This window comes from Takifugu flavidus, unplaced genomic scaffold, assembly GCF_003711565.1.
Source record: "Takifugu flavidus isolate HTHZ2018 unplaced genomic scaffold, ASM371156v2 ctg921, whole genome shotgun sequence".
Classification (NCBI taxonomy): Eukaryota; Metazoa; Chordata; class Actinopteri; order Tetraodontiformes; family Tetraodontidae; genus Takifugu; species Takifugu flavidus.
The window spans coordinates 1-6,141 of NW_026622531.1; the positions used below are offsets into that span (position 1 = coordinate 1).

At 44.0% G+C, this 6,141-nt stretch overlaps 1 pseudogene; it reads left to right on the plus strand.

The window, feature by feature from the left end:
- Nucleotides 1-5: 5 nt before the first annotated feature.
- On the plus strand, nucleotides 6-6,137 carry LOC130521373 (protocadherin beta-15-like; annotated as a pseudogene).
- Nucleotides 6,138-6,141: the final 4 nt, after the last annotated feature.

The following is a 6,141-nucleotide window of genomic DNA, read 5'->3' on the forward strand; positions in this document are numbered from 1 at the left end:
GGGGAGCTCGTTTTGTGATCGAAGAGGCGCACGATGACGATATCGGACAGAATTCAGTTCAGCAGTACAGCCTTGAAAAGAATGATCATTTCATATTGGCGACAAACGGAAATACGTTAGAACTCGTGCTTGACAAAGAGCTCGATCGTGAAAAACAGCATGAGCTTAATTTGCAGCTGACAGCTTTAGACGGAGGCTCTCCTCAGAGATCAGGTACTGTAGTCATACACGTCACTGTGCTGGATGCTAATGATAACGCCCCAGTGTTCAGTCAGGCCGTTTATAAAGCCAGTCTGCCTGAAAACTCTCCTCTAGACACTGTAGTGATGCAGGTTAGTGCCACTGATGCAGATGAGGGAGTGAATGGAGATGTGACTTATGATTTCGGACATGTTTCAGAGGATGTGAAAAAGATTTTCAGCATTGACCGGAAAAATGGAGAGATAAAAGTCAAAGAGCACTTGATTTTGAGACTGTGACGACATACGATTTGAGAATCAAAGCTAAAGACGGTTTGGGACTGTCATCCTACACAAAGGTAATAATTGATGTGACGGATGTCAACGACAACATTCCAATAATCTATGTGAAATCAATAACGAGTCCCATACCAGAGAACGTGTCCCCTGGTTCAGAAGTGGGCATCATTAATGTGCAGGATGCAGATTCTGAAAACAATCAGGCGGTCCGCTGCTCCATTCAGCAAAACGTCCCTTTTAAGCTGGTTCCTTCTATTAAAAACTATTATTCTCTGGTGACCACAGGACAACTGGACCGTGAACTAGTGTCTGATTACAACATTACAATCAGTGCCACTGACGAGGGCTCTCCACCTCTGTCCTCCTCTAAAACGCTTCACTTGTCTGTAGCAGACATCAACGACAACCCCCCTGTGTTTGAGGAAGAGTCCTACAGCGCATATGTGAGTGAAAATAACAGAGCCGGGTCCACTTTGTGTTCTGTTAGTGCTGGAGACCCCGACTGGAGACAAAACGGAACAGTGATTTATTCTCTGTTAGCCGCTGAGGTGAACGGTGCTCCGTGTCCTCTTATGTGTCTGTTAATGGAGACACGGGGCTGATCCACGCTGTCAGGTCCTTTGATTATGAACAGCTGAGGAGCTTTAAAGTGCACGTGATGGCCAGAGACAACGGTTCTCCTCCTCTCAGCAGTAACGTGACCGTCAGTGTGTTCATATCAGACGTTAATGACAACTCTCCTCAAATACTGTATCCAGCCCCGGAGGGCAACTCCTTCATGACCGAGCTGGTCCCCAAAGCTGCACACGGAGGCTCTCTGGTGTCCAAAGTGATCGCTGTGGACGCCGACTCTGGACAGAACGCCTGGCTGTCCTACCACATAGTCAAATCCAGCGATCCAGGACTCTTCTCTATCGGTGTCCACAGTGGAGAGATCAGGACGCAGCGGGACATTTCTGAGTCTGACAGCATGAAACAGAACCTGATTGTGGCAGTGAAAGATAACGGACAGCCCTCTCTCTCTGCCACCTGTTCCATGTATTTACTCATTTCTGATAACTTGGCTGAGGTGCCAGAGCTGAAGGACATTTCTTATGATGAGAAGAATTCCAAACTGACCTCCTATCTGATCATCGCGCTGGTGTCTGTGTCCACCTTCTTCCTGACCTTCATCATCATCATCCTGGTGTGAGGTTCTGTCGCAGGAGAAAGCCCAGAATGTTGTTTGACGGAGCAGTAACCATCCCCGGCGCTTATCTCCCTCCTAATTACGCAGATGTTGACGGCACGGGAACTTTACGCAGCGCTTACAATTATGACGCCTACCTGACAACAGGGTCTAGAACCAGTGACTTTAAGTTTGTGACATCTTACAATGACAACACACTTCCTGCTGAGCAGACTCTGAGGAAAGCCCCACTGACTTTGCTGATGTCTTTGGAGACTTTGATGGGCCACCACAGGTATGAATACTCAAGAGAACTTCTGTTCATACGTATCAGAGAGTGAAGCATTTAAGTCCCTGTGCAATTTTATGTTATAAGCTTGATAGAGGGCACAGTCAAGCAAAACAAGGCATCTTTTATCAACTAAATACCATAAGGTATGAACCACATTCAATGTAAAAGATATAAAGACTTTTTAAATATATCCCGCCCAGCTGATAATTTTTGATTCGTAATTTCATTTAAAAAAAAACATTTTTCATCCACTAATTTTGGTAAATGGTATTTACCCAGTTTTTTATTTGCATGTTGTGTTTAAGGAATCCTGGTCCTTCAGTAGAATTGATCACTGCTTAACTGTGCACATGTAAAAGAGCCTTTGCTTCAACGTCAAATGAGAGACTTTGAGAAACAGTGTTGATTGACATTTGCTGTCCTCCTCGTCCATGTCTCTTAGTCAGAGGGTTTATCTGATGGCTGAGCTGTTATCTTGGTGTAGTTTTTGTATTCTATTAGATTATGATTATTATGTGTGAATCAATCACTCAGTTGCTGCTGATCATTTGTGACAGATGTGTTGACTTCCGTCATGATGTCTCTCAAGGAAGGATGAAAAAGTTACCAAATAAAATATGTAGTTTATTGTTTAACCTTAATAAGTTTGGCTCGCATGTTTTAAACAATCATAATTTCCAGCTTGTGATGCCCTGACGGCCTCATCCTTTAGGTTAAACCCTTTTTTAATCAACTTGTCATCTCTGTGAGATACCTGGACTTCAGTTTGTTCTTTTTTCTGCTTTTATCATTTTAAGGTACCACCATTCTTTGACCTATCAGGTGGAGGTCAACTTCAGTTGTTCACCTTTTTCTTTGATACTTTTTTGTATTTTACTTTGATAAGCATAAAGCATCAGCCTGATTTTACATGTCTCACCTGCTGGATCGCTCATGTAACCACACTAAAGTGTGATTGTGGCATGTATCATATGCACAGTATCCATTGGCAACGGATAGTGTCACCAGACTTTATTTCGTTCATTTATAAATATATTTATGATCATTCTATTGCTGCTGAGGTGGTTGTTCTCTGGCTAAAATGAAATAGAATATCGAAGTGTTTTAAACAGAAATAGGTCAATGTTTCAATATGAGTCCTTTTGTCTCTTGTGAAAACAGTGCATTAACATTAAAGTGATGCTCAGTTTAGGATCTTTTTATTTTGTATAGTTTTTGTATGTCTTTATATTTTTCTGCCATTGACATTTTTCAGATTCTAAACTTTATTTTCTCTTTTTAAAAACCGAGGACCTAAAAATATGCAATAGTATTGAGGCAACATTTACGTCAACACTCTATACAAGGTTGTTAAATTAAGTGGTGAAATGTCTGATTTACTGCTGGGTGCTGAGGCGTGCTGATGCTGAGACTTTTGGCAGATTGAAAGTTCTATTACATATTTTTGTGGCTCATTTAGCTTGTTAATTGCAATTTGTCCTCCCCAATATAACCCTAGACTATGTTGCATGCATTTCAGTTTTAAGGTTGTAAGAAAGGCAGAGTGGTGATAACAAGTTCTGACAAGAGCGGTTCTTGTATGGGATGGTGTGGACCAGTTTTCTGTTGCTGAAATAGATGTGATTTATTGCTTATAGAGGTGTAGTGGGTTGCAGTGTCACGTCAAACAAAATAATTAAAACAGTTTCAAGTTATATTTTGGTAAAGCATGTCATTTTTGAACTTTACTCACGGTGTCGCCATACACCAGCCTGAACCTGCTTAAATTTTATTCTTCTGTCTATTGTGCTACCGGTCCTGGACGCCCATCGCGTCTCCTGAAAACCGGAGAAAACACACTGGATTGCTGTTTCCGTTTCAGCCGTGGGATTTAAATGCTTGCTTCTTCTGTTCTGTGACTATATTGACAGTTGAGGCATGACAATGGATTCCAAGTTGATCGATCTTCAGATTCGCCGTTTCGTTTTCTTCCTACTGTGGTTTCATGCCGCATATGGAGATCTGAGCTACTCGTTCGCAGAGGAGCTGAAACCAGGATCCGTTGTTGGAAATCTAGCCAAGGATCTCGGAATGGAGACGGGTGCTCTGGCCAGTAGAAGAGCCCGCATCGACTCAGACGGCGGTACTAAACGTTACTGTGACATAAATGTGAAGAACGGAGAGCTGATTGTTGCGGACAGGATCGACCGAGAGGAGCTTTGTGGAGAAAAGGCTTCGTGCGTCCTGAAACACGAGCTGGTGCTGGAGAATCCTCTGGAGCTTCATCGCGTTTCTCTGCACATTCAAGATATTAATGAATTCAATCACCGCAATTTAAGGAAGACGTGATCAATATAGAAATTAGGGAGTCGGCAGACAGGGAGCTCGTTTCGTGATCGAAGAGGCGCACGATGCTGATATCGGACAGAATTCGGTTCAGCAGCACAATCTTCAGAAAAATGATAATTTTATATTGGCTGCGAATAGAAACACAATAGAGCTCGTGTTGGATAAAGAGCTCGATCGTGAAAAACAGCATGAGCTTAATTTGCAGCTCACAGCTTTAGACGGAGGCTCTCCTCAGAGATCAGGTACTGTAGTCATACACGTCACTGTGCTGGATGCTAATGATAACGCCCCAGTGTTCAGTCAGGCCGTTTATAAAGCCAGTCTGCCTGAAAACTCTCCTCTAGACACTGTAGTGATGCAGGTTAGTGCTACTGATGCAGATGAAGGAGTGAATGGAGATGTGACTTATGATTTCGGTCACATTTCTGATAATGTGATGAAACTATTTAATATTGACAAAAAATCAGGTCAGATTAAAGTAATCAGTGTTATTGACTATGAGTCTGAGTCGTCGTATGAGATACGTGTGAAAGCAAAAGATGGATTAGGTCTGTCATCGTACGCCAAAGTCATAATATCTGTTACTGATGTGAATGACAACGCTCCAGTTATCAATATAAAATCTCTGACCAATCCAGTACCTGAGGACGTGTCCCCTGGTTCAGAGGTGGGCATCATCAACGTCCAGGACAGAGACTCAGAAAACAACAGACAGGTCCGCTGCTCCATTCAGCAAAACGTCCCTTTTAAGCTGGTTCCTTCTATTAAAAACTATTATTCTCTGGTGACCACAGGACAACTGGACCGTGAACTAGTGTCTGATTACAACATTACAATCAGTGCCACTGACGAGGGCTCTCCACCTCTGTCCTCCTCTAAAACGCTTCACTTGTCTGTAGCAGACATCAACGACAACCCCCCTGTGTTTGAGGAAGAGTCCTACAGCGCATATGTGAGTGAAAATAACAGAGCCGGGTCCACTTTGTGTTCCGTTAGTGCTGGAGACCCCGACTGGAGACAAAACGGAACAGTGATTTATTCTCTGTTAGCCGCTGAGGTGAACGGTGCTCCGGTGTCCTCTTATGTGTCTGTTAATGGAGACACGGGGCTGATCCACACTGTCAGGTCCTTTGATTATGAACAGCTGAGGAGCTTTAAAGTGCACGTGATGGCCAGAGACAACGGTTCTCCTCCTCTCAGCAGCAACGTGACCGTCAGTGTGTTCATATCAGACGTTAATGACAACTCTCCTCAAATACTGTATCCAGCCCCGGAGGGCAACTCCTTCATGACTGAGCTGGTCCCCAAAGCTGCACACGGAGGCTCTCTGGTGTCCAAAGTGATCGCTGTGGACGCCGACTCTGGACAGAACGCCTGGCTGTCCTACCATATAGTCAAATCCAGCGATCCGGGACTCTTCTCTATCGGTGTCCACAGTGGAGAGATCAGGACGCAGCGGGACATTTCTGAGTCTGACAGCATGAAACAGAACCTGATTGTGGCAGTGAAAGATAACGGACAGCCCTCTCTCTCTGCCACCTGCTCCATGTATTTACTCATTTCTGATAACTTGGCTGAGGTGCCAGAGCTGAAGGACATTTCTTATGATGAGAAGAATTCCAAACTGACCTCTTATCTGATCATCGCGCTGGTGTCTGTGTCCACCTTCTTCCTGACCTTCATCATCATCATCCTGGGTGTGAGGTTCTGTCGCAGGAGAAAGCCCAGAATGTTGTTTGACGGAGCAGTAACCATCCCCGGCGCTTATCTCCCTCCTAATTACGCCGATGTTGACGGCACGGGAACTTTACGCAGCGCTTACAATTATGACGCCTACCTGACAACAGGGTCTAGAACCAGTGACTTTAAGTTTG